Genomic DNA, 20,620 nt, shown 5'->3' with positions numbered 1-20,620 from the left:
AACACCTCAAACACCAAAAGTAGAAAACAATATATCTTCCTCTTTCTTCACATACGATGAATATGTCAACTAATCAAGTTAACAAAATCCATTTGGTTGTTCTGCATATTCCTTATGGGTTAATTCCAATGTAGGTTAAAGTATACGTTTGTGAACTGTTTTCCAAACAACTCAATATATTCACACGCCAGTCTGAAGAGTTCTTGGACAATCTCCAGCTTTTTTGTGTAACTCAATATATTTGTTTAGTTCTTGGACAATCTCATCAAATCACCTTACAAATGAGAGCATTATCACTATTGACAGTAAGAAATTATGAGCAGACCACTCCACTAAAACGGCACCTCATCTTAAGAAGTGCTTTCCCCAAGATCCGAGGGGTTAGTCAATTGTTCAATTGTACTTTATTGTCACGTGTACCCAAGTACAATGAATACTGCACATTAGGCACAATCATATTAAGTATGAGAGCAATCACCACATTTTTGGTGCCATCCTGTAACTTGCAAAAAAAGTTTTTTGGGGTACATGTTGGAGTCTTAACTTGGCCATTGTTCTGGCCCCACTTCCAACCCGCCGAGCATAGTAAAGCACTGTGGGTGCAGCAGCAACTATGGAGCGAAGGAAATAGGCAACGTTTCGGGCCGAAACGTTGCCTATTTCCTTCGCTCCATAGATGCTGCTGCACCCGCTGAGTTTCTCCAGCTTTTTTGTGTAACCTTCGATTCTCCAGCATCTGCAGTTCCCTCTTAAACATAGTAAAGCACTGTCCCTCCCTCCCTAAAGTATCGTAGCCCCCTCCACGCCATTGTTAATACACTGTCCTGTCCCTGTCCCCTCTAGAGGGTCTGCTCCTTCCTCTCCCCCCCCCCCATCCACATCCTAAACACATATCCCAGCTGGAGGCCCGGAGTTAAGGACACGCCCTCTGATAAGGCATATGTCATCCCTCCTTTACGATTCTACCCCCTACCCTGAGTCTACCGACCACCCGCCCTGCACTGTGGACCCCTCGTCACTGCCCCTCACAGCCTGAAGCGGGGACGGCCCTTCTCTTCGCTTCTACCCCCTCTACCTCCCTCTCCTCCCCCTCCTCCTCATTGGGCCGGGACAGCGGCTCCACCGTCCCCTCGCACGGGTGTCGGTCGTTTCTCGTCCCCACCAACCCCCCTCGGCTCGTCCCAGCCTGACCGGGCCGGGCCGGGCCTGACCTGACGGGACCGGACTCACCAGCTCATCCTGCCCGTTGCCCGTTGCCGCCTCCGCCCGTCGCTACGTCAGCGCGTCACCCGCAGACGGGGGGTCAGAGGGCACAGGGTCGCCGTCGATGACGCGCCGGGCCCCGTTGCCATGGCAGCCGCTCCATTCATGCTCAGCCTCTGCCCTCCATTCTCCAACTACTAGTTCCACCAAACGTCACTCACTTCCTCCCTCCAGAGATGCTGACCGTCCCACTAAGTCACTCCAACATTTTGTCCACACGGTTTAAATCAGCATCTGCAGTTCCTTCCTGCTACTTCCACTGCCCTCCTGGTTAATTTTACTCCCTGTCACCTTCCTCTTCTTCTTCTTTCGTGTGGCGTGCACAGCCTAAAGTTGCAGGACAACTTGTTCTATTTGATGGTTACACAAAAAAGCTGGAGAAACTCAGCGGATGCAGCAGCATCTGTGGAGCGAAGGAAATAGGCAACGTTTCGGGCCGAAACCCTTCTTCAGACTGAAGATCAAATTGTTCTATTTGATCTTCTGTTTGTGTAGGTCGAGTTGATTGCATTGGTTGATTGCATTAGTCGAAGCAGGGCGGACCACATGAAGATTGCAATCTTCCACCTCACCTTCCTCTCAGCCAACGATGAACCGTTCTACGTTTTCCTTGATCAGCATATAAAATAGTTTTGATCTGTCGTCTTCACACTTCACGCATCCACATGTCTCCAGTCTCCCTCTCCCCTCACTCTCAGTCTGAAGAAGGATCTCGACCCGAAACATCACCCATTCCTTCTCTCCAGAGATGCTGCCCGACCCGCTGAGTTTCTCAGGCATTTTGTGTCTATCTTAAGAGTTAATGGTGTTTTTTTACTGGATTTGGCTCAGCTTCATGCACCTCCAAGCCGAAGAACCAAAGCGATTTGTGGGAAGTCATTTTATTCTTCATCAGTGATCTACAGTGCGCTGAATGCAAAGGCACAAGGATCGGAATCAACGGGAACTTTTCAAAGGGAATTGGATAAAGACTGGGGTGCGTAGGAAGGAACTGCAGATGCTGGTTTTCCGAAGATAGATGTACTGCAGCAAATATCCCAATCAGTTGCCCGGAGGCTGCAGAGAGTGGTGGTCTCAGCCTGGTCAATCACCGAAACAGATGTCTCCATCATCAAAAACATCTACATGAGATGCTGCCTCAGGAAGGTGGCATCTGTCATCAAGGTTCCCAACCAATAGGTTAAGGTCCTCTTCTCGCTACTGCCTTCAAGCAAGAGGTACAGAAGCCTGAGATCACACACCACCAGGTTCAGGAAGAGCTACCTTCCTACAACTATGGATAGGGAAGATTTAGAAAGATATGGGCCAAATGCAGGCAGGTGAAATGGAGCATCTTGGTTGGCATGGGCAAGTGGAGCTGAAGGGCCTGTTTCTGTGCTGTTAATTGAATTGTTTAAATTAATTTAAACAATGAACCTGGATTAAACTAGAGGACATTTCCGTTAATCTAGCACTGTGAAGGAACCGAGGCTTGGGTGAGTGGAAAGGAGCAAGGGGTGGCCACGGCCTGGTCCATCACAGGTACTAACCTCCCATCATCGAAGGGATCTATAGGGGGCACTGCTTCAAAAAATGGCACTAATGTTTTTTTAATTTATTGAACTTTTTTTGGTTTATTATGTCATCTATGAGTTCTATACTTACAGACATGTTAGGTTGCTGCAAGTAAGAAATTCATTGCCAGAGGAGGTAGTTGAGGCTGGGAGTATCCCAACGTTTAAGAAACTGGTAGACAGGTACATGGATAGAACAGGATTAGAGGGATATGGACCAAACACTGGCAGGTGGGACTAGTGTAGTTAGCTGGTATGGGAAAGTTGGGCCAAAAGGCCTGTTTCCACACTGACTCTCTATGACTATAGGTGGGACTAGTGCAGATGGATCATGTTGGCCAGCATGGGCAAGGTGGGCCGAAGGGCATGTTTCCATGTTGTAAGACTATGGCATTATTGTTTCATTTTTGGTACACGTGACAATTAAACATTCTTGAGTTTTGGATTTACCATTGGAGAGACAGTAAAACAGATCCAAAATCACAGAAGCTGGCACATTCCCAGAGATAGTGGCCAAGTGGAAGTGCGCTCCAAGACAGACAACAAAAATACCAACACACTCCCATGGTAATTGTGCAAATGTTGACACATTCAGAAAGGGCAAAGCTCGATGACACATATCCAGAAACAGACGCAAATACCAGTGAGGGAGAGAGATCATAAGTAACAGCAGACTTGCAAGATAAAGCGCAAACAGTGGCAAACGCCCAGAGAGAGGACAAACACTGGCACACTCTCGGGGGGAGGACAAACAGTGGAGCACCCTCAGAGAGAAGACAAACACTTGGCACAATCCCAGAAAGAGGACAAACAATGGCGGACACACAGAGGGAAGACAAACATGGTTGCACGCATAGAGGACAAACAATGGGGCACACCCAGAGGGAGGACAGACACTGGCACATGCCTGGAGGGAGCACAGACTCTAGCGCACCCCAGAGGGAACATAGACACTAACGCACCCCCAGAGGGAGGACAGACACTGGCACACTCCCAGAGGGATGACGAACACTGGCTCATTTCCCAGAGGGGGAACACAAATACAATCACCGAGATTGCAATTACCAGGACATTCAAAGGAAAAATGGTCACATTTCTGGCAAAGTTCTCAGAAGGAGTCCCCCCCCACAACTACTAACACACTCCCATTTCATGAGAATACTGGCACATAATCATGGAATAGACAAAAGAATACTGACTATTTAAGAGAAAACGCACAGACACTGGCACACTCTCAGACTGTGACCACAAATACTAACACAATCCCAGATAAAGACCACATTTACTTGCACATTCTTAGAGAGACCGCAAATACTGGAAGACTCCAAGAAAGACTGAATGTACATGTCCTTTCAGGAAGAGCGCATAGGTTGATAAACGCTCAGCGGGTGTGTGTGAATGCCAAAACACTCCCGGAGGGTGCAAGTTAAAACAAACACTCCAAAGGTAATATATAGGTACTGACACATTCCGGGAGAGGGTGCAAATATTAGCAATTCCGACAGTGATCCCGGAAGTACGGGCACACTGCCAGGAAAAGACCACAACTATTCACATACACACATTGGAGGGACTGCAAATACTGAACACGCCCAGTGCAGGTGTGTAAATAGTGACACACTCCCTTAAGATGTGCACAAGTGCCGACTTACTCCAGAGAGTGGGCAGGTACTGGCACACTTCCACAGCGTGGGCATGTACTTGTATGCTGCAACAGCGTGGACGACTACTGACATACTCGCAGAAAGGTAGCACAAATGCTGACAAACATCTCAAAGCAGCAAATTGCCAACACATTTCCAGAGCAAGTGTTCAAATACTAACACACACTCAATTACTAACAAGCACTCCTGGAAAGAACCCAACAAGACAATCGCACTTCTGGAGAGAAATTGCAAATACTGTCACATTCCTGGTTAGACTGTAAATGAAGACAAACTGCTGGAGAGAATTCACACTGACTTACTGACTTACCTCATGGTGTGAAAAAATGCTGATAGTCCCAGAGGGTGTGCATAAATGTTGACACACCTTTGGTATGTGTGAATAAATAAAGTGTATTATATATGTAATGTGTGTGTGTATGTATATATATGTGTGTGTGTGTGTATGTGTGTGTGTGTGTGTGTGAGTGTGTGAGTATATATATATATATATATATATGTGTGTGTGTGTGTGTGTGTGTGTGTACACACACATATAAATATATATGTGTGTGTGTATATAATATACCAGTCTAAGTGTTCACACGGGAGGGCTGGTCCCCCAAAGCAATATTCCACCTCTCCACTAATTCCAATATTGCTGGCCAGTGAGGGGGGGGTGGGGGGCTTTCTGGAGCGTTAGTATGGGTGTTATGGGCTGAAGGGACTGGTTTCCTGAGGGCTAGTATGGACATTGTGGGCCTAATGGATTCTTGGGCTGGCAGCTCAGTCACTCAAGCCTGGTGGGCTGGCAGCTCAGTCACTCAGGCCTGGTGAGAGACTGTGAGAAAGAAAGGGGGGAGGGTGGAGAATCAATTTTAGACATTTTTCATCTTTTTCTGCAGATCACAGCAAGGAAGGAGGAAAGTCTATCCTGGCCTGGATCTCACAGGAAGCAAATGAAGGGAGGGAGAAAAATACTGAGGTGAGGTTTAATACTTGCAGAGGGAATACTTACTGATGGACCAAAGGGACTCCTCCTTGGCTAATACAGGCCTGATGGACCGAAGGGACTTAAAAAAAAAAGATTCACAGCTTAGAATCACAGTTGTGGCCTCTCTCTCACGATCTTCCAGAATGACATACTCACGTCCAGGCATCCAGGGTTTTATAGTCCCGCTCCCCACAGAAGGGGCGTTATCTTCATCGTGGTGATTGACAGGGGAGAGGACCAATCACCTGATCTGAAGATTTTTTTAACATTCATAACATTATTTTTCATCGATCTAAAAAATCCTCGGTGCTGCCTCAGCGGAGGAGGACTGTGAGTAAGATGGCCAAAAATCATAGCGATATATGGTAGCATTTTTACTAAAATCAATATACAGCACAGACAGGAAGTGGTCAAGATGAGACTTTTAGTTATATAGAAGATTAACACAAAAAGGGTAGCCACAGTGGTGCAGCGGTAGAATTGCTGTCTTACAGCACTTGCAACGCTGGAGACCCGGGTTCACTCCCGACTACGGGTGCTGTCTGTGCAGAGTTTGTACATTGTCCCTGTGACCACGTGTGTTTTCTCCAAGATCTTCGGTTTTGTCCCACGCTCCAAAGATGTACAGGTACTGTATGTAGGTTAATTGGCTTGGTGTATGTGTAAATTGTCCCTAGTGTGTGTAGGATAGTGTTAATGTGCGGGGATCGCTGGTTGGTACGGACTCGATGGGCCGAAGAGCCTGTTTCCATGCTGTATCTCCAAACTAAACTAAACATATGCATAACCCAAGTGTTTATATATATATTAACAAGTGTTAATCTACTCCCAGAGTGGGCACAAATGCTGCCACACTTCTAGACACTGTGAAAATACACATTCTGGCAACTTCAATCTCCAGAACCTTTGCTCCAGAACCTTCCTGGAAGTTTTATTACACAAAGCTGTTTTCTATGCATTTTGCAATTAAACAGGATAAAGGGCATTCATATATAACAGGTAGGATCAGGAGAAGACCATTCTGCCTTCATGCTTGCTTTGCTATTCAATAGGAATTTAAATATTTAATTTCACTGCAAGTAAGAATTTCATTGTTCCGTTTCAGCACATATGACAATATAACATATAACCATATAACAATTACAGCACGGAAACAGGCCATCTCGACCCTTCTAGTCCGTGCCGAACACGTATTCTCCCCTAGTCCCATATACCTGCGCTCAGACCATAACCCTCCATTCCTTTCTCGTCCATATAACTATCCAATTTATTTTTAAATGATAAAAACGAACCTGCCTCCACCACCTTCACTGGAAGCTCATTCCACACAGCCACCACTCTCTGAGTAAAGAAGTTCCCCCTCATGTTACCCCTAAACTTCGGTCCCTTAATTCTCAAGTCACAATAAAACACTCTTAACTCTCACTTGAAATCATGAATGATCTTATGCTTCAGTGATACTTTCCTGTGTTAATCCATGTCCCTTCATTTCCAGAGTTTCCAAACAAATCTCAATCTCTTTTTTTTAATATACTCAATGACCTTGGTGGGTACATGGAACAAGCTACTAGAAGAGATAGTTGTGACAGGTGCTATAAAAGACACTTGGATAGGTACATGGATAGGATATGGCCCAAATGCTGATAAATGGGACTAGCGTGGATGGAGCATCTGGGTGGCATGAACGAGCTGGGACATTGGACCTGTTTCCTTGCTGAATGATTCTATGATACTATGGCACTGGTCACATAATCATTCATTACATTCATAATCACTACTCCCCACTCCCCACTCCCACCTTTCATCAGTCGCTATCCCAGAAATTAATATGGTAAACCTTTGTGGTATCCTGACCATCTTAGGTAGAGGGTAGCTGAACACAGTTCCAGCTCTATGTTTCAATTTGCTGATGACACCACCGTCGTGATTAGCACCATTGCTCTCAACGTCACTAAGACCATGGAGTTGATTGTTGACTTTAGAAGAGGAAAGCACAGGAACCACAAATTGTCTTCATTGAGGAGGTCAGAGGTGGAGAGAGTCAATAACTTTGTTGCAGGGCATGCATTTTTCTGAAGATCTGTTGTGGACCCAGCACATTGATGCAATCATTAAGAAAGCCCAACAAACATCAGAAGATTGAGGAGATTCGGTATGTCGATGAATACTCTCTTGAACTTATACAGGTGTATGGTGGAGAACATATTGACTGGTTGCATCATGGCCGGGTTCGGCAACTTGAACCCACAGGAACGAAGGAGATTAAAAAAGTAATGAACACTCACAGGGCAAGGGTACTTTCCTCCCCACTATAGAAGAGGTCGATAAGAAGTGCTGCCTCAAAAAGGCAGCCAGCATGATCAAGGACCCACATCACTCTATTATTTCACTCCTGCCATCAGCACGAAAGTACAGAATTCTGAAAACTGTGACTACCAGGTTCAGGAACAGTTTCTTTCCAAGAACTATCTAGCTATTGAACACTACAACCACCAGCAAAACTTCGAACTACGACATGTCTTGGTTGCACTACGGACTTTGGACATTTGTGATGCACTGATATTGGGTTTTTTTAATTTATTGAACTTTTTTTTTGTTTGTTTATCTATTGAGCATTGTGTTTACGGACCTGTTGTGCTGCTGCAAGGGTCTGTCCAAATTGGGCGTCATTTTGCACGTCATTTACGCGACATCCTAAAAATTGGTTGGCGCGTCGTGACGCGCATGTAACGCGTGCATGATGCATGCATGGCGCGTGGTGAGGCGTGGTGGTGTATGCAGTGACGCGCTGTGGCGCGCGGCGCCCCAGGATTTTGGGATGCTCAATATCCTCGCTCACCACCTGCGTGACGCGCAAATTATGCCCAGGTGGGACAGGCCACTTGGTACTTATGATAATTCAACACTCTTGACTTGACTCACATACTAGGAGGCAACTGCATTCTGAGATTCATTGTGCAAAACCACACTGTGGTTTCTCTGCCTCCTCTTTTTTTTGAACTAATCAAGAGGTTCTTGTCATTCAACTGAACTCCAATGACATTTAATTGACTCCAAATGAAGAGGTGAGGAGGTCACAGTTGCCATTACAAAGGGAGGCCCCCACTTTGTTTACCTGAAGAGTACCCACCCTGACAGGAATGTTAAAGATGATAGATATTTGCAGGGTTTTCTTTTCAAACTTTCAGTAGTCATATTAAATGTGTGAAAGAGTTAAGGTTCAATCAGATTTTTTGGTGGTGTAGTGAATAATAGTGAATAAGGAGGCGGTAAATTTTATTATCATTTTTGATGCTGTTTCTCTTCAGATTTTCCTTCATAACCTTTGCATCTCTAACTCTTGCCCTCACATCAAAGCATTAAACTTGATGAGTGACGCTGATCACTGAGTCTACAGCAGGATGATCTAGCGTTCTTAATTCTATACAGATTTATATTGAAGGAGACAGAAGCAGAGTGGGATATGCATTGAGTGTCTAGAAATTAGTCTGTTTCTTGAGGATCATGAGGTGAGGCATTTAGTTTAGTTTTTAGTTTTGAGATTCAGTGCAGAAACAGGCCCTTCGGCCCACCGAGTCCGCACCGACCAGCCATCCCCGCACATTATCACTATCCTACACACACTAGGGACAATTTACGCTTAAAGCAAGCCAATTAACTGACAAACATGTATGTCTTTGCAATGTGGGAGGAAACCGAAGATCTTGGAGAAAACCCACGCGGTCACAGGGAGAACGTACAAAGTCCATAAAGACATCACCCATGGTTGGGATCGAACCCAGGTCTCCGGCTCTGTAAGGTGGCAACTCTACTGCTGCGCCACCGTGCCACATTTGAAACATAAAATGGCAAACAATGTCCCAGCAAAATCATTCCAGGAAAGATGTTTGTAAATCACCAGTGTATGGTGCAATGTCAAGGTTAGGAAGCCTGCATTTGAATATGCTTGCTGTCAAAGCCTGACGACACATCCTGTTGGAAACGAGCAGTCAAACCTGATTTATGTTGTATCTTGGGAGGTGCTATCTGACCATTTATTTCCATATTACAACAGTGCCCATATTTCACAAGCAATTTTCTTCTACGAAAGTTGAACTTTGATAATGGTGGATTTTATTTTCCCATGTCTTTAATTCCCACAGAGTCTTTTACTCAGAGTAGGGGAATCAAGAGCCACAAAATATAGATTTAGGTGAGTGGAGGAAGATTTAATAGGAGCCTGAGGGGTAACTTTTTCACACAGAGGGTGGTGGGTGTGTAGAACTAGCTGCCAGTGGCGGTAAGTAGGAACTACAGATGGTGGTTTACACCAGGGATAGACACAAAATGCTGAGGGGTGGGGGGGGATGAGAGATGGTGGGTGAAATGAGTTGGGATTGACATCAGGAAAGAGAGGGGAGATATAGAGGTATTACTTGAAATCGGAAGGTGTGCAAGGCTGGTTTCCACATGTTTCCAATCAACAAATATTTTTCAACTAACATAACAAAATCTCAAAAGACTAGTCACTCACCAAACAAGAATCTCACAATCCTTGCTGTACCCAAAGTGAGAATCCCATGCGCAAAACACAAAGTGCTGGAGAAACTCAGAGGGTCAGGCAGCATCTATGGAGGAATGGATAAACGATGTTTCAGGTCAGAACCCTTCTTTGGTCTGGCATTGTTCCCAACCTGAAATGTTGTCTGTCTATTCCCACCATAGATGCTGCCTGACCCGATGAGCTTCTCCAGCACATTGTCTTAGGCTCACGATTCCACCATCCTAACTATCCCCTGTCCTGCATTACAATATTTAAAAACCTTAACAGCTTGGAGATAACTGAAAATGATGAAAGTACACCAAAATAAATGCACATTTATTGTTAAGATACTTTTTACATCAACGTCATTGGGTTGCAATGTTGGAGGAGGCCATTCAGCCCAAGTGACCGTTGCCTGTGTTTAACTCTAAACCTCCTCCTAGCCTCTCTGTCAGCACATCCTCCCGTTCCTTTCTCATGAATTTCCTTTGATTCCCCTGAAATGCAATATTGTTGTTCACTGCAGCCTCTCCCTGTGTGATCAAGTGCTAGATATGTCCCACTCCCTAGTTTCTCTGGAATTCCCTGTTGGGTTTATTAGTGACTCTCCTACATATCCACCCCAGGTTTAACCTGCACACAGGTAGAAACATGCCTCTTCTACATTATTCAAACATCCTCAATCAGCTCATTCCTCAGCCACCTCTGTTCCAGAGATTGTGCAAGGGTGCTTAATAGTTGCGGACACATCAAGGTGCGTTTATCCCCAGTGTGAAATAAATCCTAAATAAACAGTTGACACAAGATGCTAGCTGCAAATCTGCTGTGGTTTATGATACGCTCGTGCTGTACCTGGCTGACCTAGGATCTGGTCTGAGGCCTTAGTTTAGTTTAGCTTAGATATACAGTGCGGAAACAGGCCCTTCAGCCCACCGAGTCCGCACCAACTAGCGATCCCTGCACATTAACACTACCCTATACACACCAGGGACAATTTTCATTTAAGGGTTTCGGCCCGAAACGTTACCTATTTCCTTCACTCCATAGATGCTGCTGCACCCGCTGAGTTTCTCCAGCATTTTTGTGTACCTACAATTTTCATTTATACATTTCTACCAAGCCAATTAACCAAAAAACCTGTATGTCTTTGGAGTGTGGGAGCAAAAAAGGTCACAGAGAGAGCTTGACAGAAAGCAGGTCAGAGTGCATCACCAAAACAGGTCAGGGCAGTATTGTGTTAAGAAGGTTGGGCTCTCGGTGGGTGGGACTCAGATGATGCACTTCAGTACAGGATTGAATCAATTCAGTGTGCCACTGAGAGAATTTCATGCTGCTGGCAGCAAGCGAGAGAATCATAAAGGGGCTTCAGTTAGTTTAGTTTAGTTTAAAGATACAGCGTGGAAACAGGCGCTCCAGCCCACCAAATCTGCGCCAAGCAATGATCACCCACACATTAGTTCTATCCTACACACTAGAGACAATTTACAGAAGCTGGTTAACCTACAAAGCTGCACACCTTTGGAGTGTGGGAGGAAAACGGAGCATCCAGAAAAAAAATGATGTGGTCACAGGGTGAACGTACAAACTCTTGTGCAGAGAGCACCCGAGGTCAGGATCGAACCTGGTTCTCTGGCACTGTAAGGAAGCAACTTCTGGAGAAAACTCTTGCAGTCACAGGGAGAACGGTTCTTGGCTGTACGGAGTTTGTACATTCTCCCCGTGACCTGTGTGGGTTTTCTCCGAGATCTTCGGTTCCCTCCCACACTCCAAAGACGTACAGATTTGTAGGTTAATTGGCTTGGTATAAATATAAATTGTACATAATGTGTGTAGGACAGTGAGTGGATCGCTGGTCGGTGCAGATTCGATGGACCGAAAACCCTGTTTCTGTACTGTATCTCTAAAAAACAAAAACAAAAAAAGCTTGCCTTGAATAAATAGGATTTCAACAAGAAGGGACATTTATTCTTCTGCAAGTATAACAAGTTATTTGAATCTTTTCTTAACATCAACTTTTAGGAAATGTTATCAGAAATACGTTTGGAATGTATTTCTAGGGCAACATGCAATTGGATGGATGACTCATTAATTGGTGCTGTTGTTAGTAAGGCTGATTTAATGAGATGGTATTGAAGCCTGAAGGTATTTTCTAATGAAGAAAGCAAGCAAGAAATAGACAAATTATTGTCATTCGCAGATTGAGAGCAAGATTACCTTAGTACATGAAGCATAAATAACATGTTTCCATCTCCCTGCCATTGTGATGAGAGGAAAAAATATTAATCTTTCTTTCATAATTAAGTATGATTTTGTTTTTAATTAATTTCATCAGAGCTCATATTTGCAATTCAAGAAATAAACAGCTTGCCTTGGTAAATGTGGCTGTGAGATTGTTGGAACAGTTGTTTATAGTTATTTGCTCGCATGATGCAACCATCACCAGCATTTAAGCACATTTACTACTCATTATCTGTTGAACTGCGCGACTTGCTCTACCACTTCAAAGGGATATTAAGAGTCACTCAACAAAGGACACTGGAAATGCATAGAGTCTAGCTTCTGTAAGGATGGCTAATGTTAAGGGAAGCACGTTGGCACAACTAACAGAGCTGCCGTGTCACAGACACAGCACCTCACGACCTCCAGTGCTGCCTATGTGGTGCCTGGACCAACCTGATCTCCCCGTTGCTAAACACTTTAATTCTCCTTCCCATTCCCACACTGACCTTTCAATCCTCAGTCTCCTCCATTGTCAAAGTGAGGCTAAATGCAAATTGGAGGAACAGCATCTCATATTTCACTCGGGCAGCTTACAGCCCAGTGGTATGACTATTGATTTCTCTAACTTCAAGTATCCCCAGCATTCCCTCCCCCTCTAACCCTCCCCCACCTAAGTCGCACCGGTTTCTCATTTTCATCCAACAAATAGCTGGCCTGTTTCCTTTATCATCGTTACTTGTTTGCATATCTTTCATTCAAGACATTGACAATAAAGTTGAATCAAATCATCAAATCAATCTTTCATTCATTGTTCTTTATCTCTCTACATCATCATCTCTCATTTACATTTTCCCTAACTGGTCTGAAGAAGGGTCTTGACCCGAAACGTCATCCGTTCCTTCTCTCCAGAGATGCTGCCTGTCCCCCTGCTGAGTTACTCCAGCTTTTTGTGTCTATCTTCGGTTTAAACCAGCATGTGTAGTTTCTCCCTACACATGGTGTTTGCATCTACACTCTGCATGGGTTCCTGCTGAGGCTCCTGCTTCCTCCCACCTCTCAAAGGTATGAGGGGAGTTTTAGAGATACAGTGTGGGAGCATGCCCTTTGACCCAACGAGTACGCGCCGACCAACAGTCACCCGTACACAAGCTCTACATTATCTCAGTTTCACATTCTACACACGAGGGCCAATTAACAGATGGCCAATGCAGAGTCCAGTATAATAGACCAGGAAGCTAACATATCCAGCATTCTATAAGCTATGAACCAGGCAAACATCCAGATGTTGCTTCCTCAGGCTGGATCTTGAAAAAGGAGTCAGCCATTTAGGATTGGGGTGAGATTTCTTCACTCAGTTGAGAAAATTCCAAATCCTCTGCCAGGATTGTTTCATTTATCATCACGTGCACTGAGATACAGAGGAAAGCTTTTTGTTGCATGCTATCCAGTCAGAGGGAAGATTATACGTGATTGCAATCGAGTCATCCACAGGATAAAGAGAATAATGTTTAGTACACGATAAAGTCCAGTAAAGTAATTTAGGACATCCTGTTTGTTAAACGAGGATCTCAACCTGAAACATCACCTATCCATGTCCACCTGAGATGCTGCCAGACCCGCTGAGTTAATCCAGCACTTTGTGTCATTTTTTAATAAATCCGTAGCTGCATTTCTTTGTTTTGGCTCTTTTCAACTCATTTTCCCTATCCAGTAATGGTTAAGAATGACATTGTATTAAACTCATGTACTGTTTTCCTACATCCTACAATGGTTGTGAATTGAAGTCATGTGCAGTGGCAATGCAGTGTATGTATATACAATACAGCTGCAGAACTTTGGTGTGGCATCATATTGTTTGCATTGGAGCTTCTGTTCTAAAGTACTGCCATTGTAAATTGCTGGAGTGCCGTGTGGTGTAATGAATTAGAATGACACGTCGCAATGTACTGGAGTGACAAGTTGTTGTTGTATGCTGCACCAACAATGTAAGCACCCCAGGGTGCTAACAAAACTGCTAAACAGGGTGCCACAATTCACAACTCAAGGCTCTCTGTCAAAGCTGGAAATTGAGATTAGGTACTTTCCTGCCGGGCGCAAGAAAAACCTCAACCCACACTTATCTCTGTTTGACAATTACCTATTTAACAATTCAGTGTCTGAATTCCCTTGGGCTGCAGTTAGTGTGTCTCAAGTGTTACCAGGGGGTCTGCTGTAGTCCAACAAGTCCTACTCATTCATCGAGAAATGCTAACTTTTCAAGAGGATCATACCCACCTAATTTCATATTACTGCCAGTTACAATATTCCTCGAGAATATCCCAGAGCATTCTATGCTGTGTCAAAGAATATTGTCTCTTCATCTTATCTTTTATGTTGTCCTTTGTTTGCTGATGTTTCATCATCTCTCTCTTCCTTTCTCTTTCTCTCTCGTTCTCTCTCTCTCCCCTTTCTCTCCAACTCTCTCTCTCTTCTTTTTGCTCTCTCCTTTCTCTCCCACTCCCACTCTTCTCTCTCTCTCTCTTGCATTGAATTAGAGTATTTTATATAAACATTCCAGCATACTCAGCTAGAACACAGAACAGGATATCAGAATAGTATAACCCAAAATGTTCTCAGAGCATGTTAAAGCAGGAGGAAGAGACAGAAGGCTTAGTGCGGAATCTCAGCATGCAGCAATAGTGTTTATTTTAATCACAATGATAAAATAACGTCTTGGAAGGGTATTGAAGCCTTTAGTGAAGCAATGGAAATTTAAAACCAAAAGTTTAAATGATTTAATGATTACTGTCCAATAATGTCCTGTGGAGGTAAACAGAGACTCCGCCTCTACAGTGAATTCCCAGAGTATTTTAAAACCAGTGAAGGAGAAACCTCTTTGATTAAATGGATTGAACGTTAGTAAATCCTCTGAGACACATTAAAAGTAGATTCCAGGGTGCAGAAGAAAGTCTTTAAGAAGGAACTGCAGATGCTGGAAAATTGAAGGGAGACAAAAGTACTGGAGAAACTCAGCGGGTGCAGCAGCATCTATGGAGCGAAGGAAATAGGCAACGTTTCAGGCCGAAACATTGCCTATTTCCTTCACTCCATAGATGCTGCTGCACCTGCTGAGTTTCTGCAGTACTTTTGTCTACCTGCAGAAGAAAGTCTCTGGACACTGGTGGTAAAGCACAGTGCAGGGACTCCACAGCAATGATAGCAATCAATGAAACATTACAAGCAACAAGTAACACACTGCACCAGTGATGTTTGTGCACAGCTTAAAGGGCTTTGAGACATACAGAGATCAGAATAAATGCTGCAAGTCTTGCTTTTCACAAACATCAGATGAGCATTTAAAAGAAAAGGAAATGTTAATACGCTCAATTAAAGATTCCACAATACGATGACCTGAAAACGGTAACTAAACACGGAATTGCCACCATTGAATCCTTTGGGTAAGTTACTATTGACACAGACAATCTGCCCAATTATGTATCCTAGTTCAACTGGCTAAAAGTCTTTCAAGGATTCACGTGAAAAATGAAAACCAACAAATCACACAAACTCGGGGGAAAAAAAATTTAAATGAAGAAACAGTTAACTGCAGGAAAACTGAGAGAGATGTGGTATTAGTGTGGGGAGGGACTGCAAATTATGTTTTGCAGAACTTTTTAAATTATGCAGAATAGCGACCATTTATCAGCTTGAAGGCTGTTGAGACGGGGACTAATGTAACGTTTAAGAAATGATTGGACAGGTACAGGGATGGGACAGGTTTAGAGGGATATGGGCTAAATGCAGGCAGGTGGGACTACTGTAGATGGGACCCGTTGGTCGGTGTGGACAAGTTGGGCCGAAGGGCCTGTTTCCATGCTGTATGACTCTATCACTATGACTGCTGTTTATATAACCAGTCATAACATGGTAAACTATATAAACCTGAAGTGTAATGAGAAGGAATTCCAGACCAAACCAGGGCATTACTCAAGTTACCAAAATTTCATTTATTTTTATGATGTAATGAAGGTTCAGATCCGCACAGCCTTTGTTCAAGAACTGAATAAATACATTATCTGCAAGTGGAACCGAATAAGGCATTTCAGGAAAGATCAGAGGGAAGTTGGGACCTGCACGATTGGCTTTGAAAGAGACAATACAGAATAAATGGGCCAAAAGGTCTCCTCCTTTGCTGTGCATTTCCATCATTCCCTAAAAGCTTGGTCAAATAGCGAGTTGTTGTGGAGGAAAGAGAAGCAGAACAGCTGAAAGATTTATGAAATGAACGTGAGGGGGCTCTGGGCTGACAAACTATTTAATAACTTGCAGAAAGATTTAGTTCCTGGACAGGAAACTAGAAAATAAAATGAAATAAAATGCAGAGTATTATGTAAAAGAGAACAAAATGTGGATTTACAATAAAGGAGGTGAAGCTGGAGGAGATAAATGAACAAACATCGTTACGAGTGAGGAGAGCATGGACAAATCAAATTACAAATAGCCAGTTTGCAGAAGAGCGGAGCATGTTAATAGTATAATAAATAGTATTTTGTGATACAAACCCAGATCATACGTCCGGATCCATGTACAGTTTTGATCATTTGGTTCCAAAAATACTTATGTTGGAGAGTGTAAGCCAAAGTACATCAGAATTGCCCCCAAAGCCTAATGTGGATGTTCCATGAGGAAGAAACAGAGATATTTAACTCTGCAATCTAAAAAGAGACTCCTCCTTTAGACTTTAAATGACAATAGACTGGAGGACTTAAATAAAGTTGGTGGGAAATAAATTTAAGAAAGCTATTATGGGAAAGTATCCCATGGATAGCATGATTTCAGTAATCTGCCAAACAAAATATAGAAATCAAGGCTATAAATATTATTCACATGGGTGTGGATTGTTTGTCCTTAATGCAAGACCCAACGTTAGGGTTGAAGCATCATTCTCCCACTAATGCCATTGACAGAAGAGTTGAGAATCAGATGTTACAAATGTAGCATGCTTGGTGAAAGGACCAAAAATGATATGAGGTAACCTTTCCCATGTGTTGGTCATTCACCAAGTCTCTGCCAAGTTCTTGATGTGTGTATTTTATTAGTTCATTAGTCTAGTTTATTGTCACGTGTGCCGAGGTACAGTGAAAAGCTTTTTTATTGCGTGCTATCCAGTCAGCGGAATGATTACAATCAAGCCGTCCACAGTGTACAGATACAGGATAAAGGGAATAACGTTTAGTCCAGTAAATTCCAATTAAAGATAGTCCGAGAGTCTACAAGAGGTGGATAGTAGCTCAGGATTGCTCTAGTTACAGATAGGATGGTTCAGTTGCCTGATTGCAACAGGGAAGAAACTATCCCTGAATCTGGAGGTATGTCTTTCGATTTCCTGCATGGAGTATTCTTGCCACCATGGCTTGCAATAATAAAACTCTGCTTTAATAAGACTAAATTTATGCTGTATCCACCACAATCTCAGCATATTCTTCATTATCTTTCTACCTGGCTTTCCTAAGGTAATTCAAATAACAACAAATTGTATATAACTTTTCCTATAAGTGCCAATTTATACAGGCTTGAGCTCCACAATATGTTATGAAATTCAGTAAATAATTAAAGGCTTTTATGTTCAGCGTATATTAAATTGTTCCACAGTATTATGAAACCAACTTTACATTGTTTGAATTTTTTCTAGTCCTCCTCTTGAAAAATAAAATTGAAACTCTCCTCTCGATATTGCAGCTTCATCAGACATTTTAGTTAATTTTATGAGGCAATAAATAAGTCTTTAAAGTGAATGGTTAAGCAAAGGCTCACTACAAAAGGCTCCCTTTTCATCTGTGCATTAATTGCCTCATATTGTGTTTTGTATTGAATTCTGTCTTTACTTTGTCTACTAGTCATGTCTCTACTATTTATTTCATTCCCCTTACATGTTTTTCCTCTACCTGCTAAATGTTTGTAAGGTGTCCTTGAGACTCTTGAAAGGTGCCCATAAATAAAATTTATTATTATTACTATTACAATCCCAAGAATCAATTTCATAGGATCTTCTTCTTCTTATCGAGTCCACACACAAGATTAGAAGTTGTTCAGCCACACACTTCTCGGCATCTGCACACAATGGTGTCTATCTTGTGCTTCTTGTGCGTGGTGGTGGAAAGATTGGCGGAAACAGAGCCGCGACGTGAACTCTCTTTCCTTGACCCCAATTTTAAAGGATCATTGTCATTTGATAACAGCCGTAACAGAACGACAACAATTAGGGTTACAATTAAACCATCAATTTCTGAAAATGATCTTTGGAAAATGACTTTTAAACCATTTACTTGTTTCATTGGTTTCTTTGGTTACTTATATGTGGGAACAATTATTGCAAGTTTAGCTGAATTTTGGAGAAATACTTTGCTGGAAGTGTGAGCAAAATATTTAGAAACTCCAAACTCTCTTCATATTTATTGACTTTGGTGATACATAAATTTTTTAAAGTTATTTTATGGGGAAGTTATTTTATGGGAAGATTTAAAGTTTACTAGCTGCAGAAACGGTCAAACTATCACCATTCTTTTGCAACCAGGACAGCCACGGTGTTTTTCATTCATTTTTCTCCTGATTTCCATTTTATTGCAGGCAATCACTGTCCTCTCCCTCACCCACCGATCCTCTCCTTGCAAATGAAAACATGTTCTGCTGGTGTGAATAGGCATCAACCCGAAACAGAGTTCTGTTTCTTTCTTCACTGATGCTGCCTGATTTACTGAGTGCATCCAGCATTCTTTTCATGAGATTGCCAGCGTCTACCACATTTTGCTTTTTATACTCTAATCCAGTTCAGATTCAGGGACAGTTTCTTCCCAGTTGTTATCAAGAACTGAACCATCCTATCAACAACTAGAGAGCAGTCCTGAGCTACTACCTATCTTATTGGAGACACTTGGACTATCTTTATTCGGACTAGTTTAGTTTAGAGATACAACATGGAAACAGGCCCTTTGGCCCACCAAGTCTGCGTTGACCAGCGATCCTTGCACAATGACACCATCCTACTCAATAGGGACAATTTACAATTTTTACCAAAGCCAATTAACCTACTAACCTACCTGTACAACTTTGGAGTGTGGGAGGAAATTAGAATCCCCGGAGACAACCCACAAGGTCACAAGGAGAACGTACAGACAGCACCCATTGTCAGGATCGAACCTGGGTCTCCATTGGGGTAAGACAGGAACTCTACTGCTGCGCCACCTTGCAGCCATGTGATTCTGGACTTTATCTTGTATTAAATGTTATCCCCTTTATCATGTATCTGTACACTGTGGATGCTTCAATTATAATCATGTATAGCGTTTCCCCTCAGTACACATGACCATGAGCTAGACTACTTCATCCCACCTATCTGTGACATTTTCCTTTCCTGCACTCATCCAAATTTCTAATCATTGTATCCATTCTTCTTGCCTCAGCCTTTCCAGATGGGAGCCAGTTCACCACTCTCTGGGTGAGAAAGACACTCTTGATTTATTTAATTGAATTCACCACCATTTAATCTACTATCTTGAATTGATATCGTCTCGGTTGAATTCCCCACCAGAACTAGAACCCTCTCTCTTTCACCCTATTAAGCCTTTTCATAATTTTTTTGGGTCACCTTCTACCTGCTCTGACAAAGATTTGGATTGTTCATGATTTTCATAAAGTTGAATGTTTAATATTGAAATGGCAAGAGCGGGATGATATTGAATCAAACAGTGCGAGTACTGAAAAATCTGAAATAAAATGGCATGTTGGAAATATGAAAAATATCAATTGACCTGAGATGTAAACTCCATTTCTCTCTGTACAGATGTTGCCTGATCTGCTGAGCATTTTCTGATTTTATTGGGGACTCATAAGGAGACACAAGGAACTGCTGATGCTGGAATCTTGGGCAAAACGCAACATGCTGAAGGAACTCAACAGGTCAGGCAGCGTTTGTGGAGTGAAAAAAGTGTGGAACGTTTTGGTTCGGGCTTCTTCGGACTGGGCTGAGAGAAGGTTTAACACCCCATCCCATTCCCACACTGACCTTTCTGTCCTGGGCCTCCTCCATTGTCAGAGTGATGCAAATTGGAGGAACAGCACCTCAAATTTTGCTTGGACAGCTAACAACCCAGCGGTATGAATATTGATTTCACTAATTTCAAATAACCCTCACATTCCCTCTCTCTCTCTCTCTCCTTCCTCCACCATAGTCATCCTGCTAGTTTTAATGTTCAGTTCAGTTCATTTTCAGTTTAGTTCATTGTCACGTGTACCAAAGTACAGATAGCCCTCCATTCAGGGCATTATAGGCCCCTGGGCAAAGCAGTGCACTGGGGCCACTACACTTCCAGTTTCTTTATACGGAATCAAATATGCCGTCATGCACTTGTGATGTTCTGCGTTTTCTTGTTCTGCAATAACATTCTAC

General features: G+C 43.0%; 1 long non-coding RNA gene across 1 annotated transcript; it reads left to right on the top strand.

The window, feature by feature from the left end:
* Window positions 1-1,801: 1,801 nt before the first annotated feature.
* Window positions 1,802-20,111, top strand: LOC129713245 (uncharacterized). The gene is made up of 3 exons (XR_008726200.1): window positions 1,802-2,738; window positions 5,365-5,444; window positions 20,015-20,111. It is a non-coding gene; the product is annotated as an uncharacterized LOC129713245 (long non-coding RNA).
* The last annotated feature ends 509 nt before the right edge of the window (window positions 20,112-20,620 follow it).

Source organism: Leucoraja erinacea, chromosome 35 (genome assembly GCF_028641065.1).
Source record: "Leucoraja erinacea ecotype New England chromosome 35, Leri_hhj_1, whole genome shotgun sequence".
NCBI classification, from domain to species: Eukaryota; Metazoa; Chordata; class Chondrichthyes; order Rajiformes; family Rajidae; genus Leucoraja; species Leucoraja erinaceus.
Note: the sequence above shows the minus strand (reverse complement) of the source record. Positions and strands in the feature narration are given on the sequence as shown.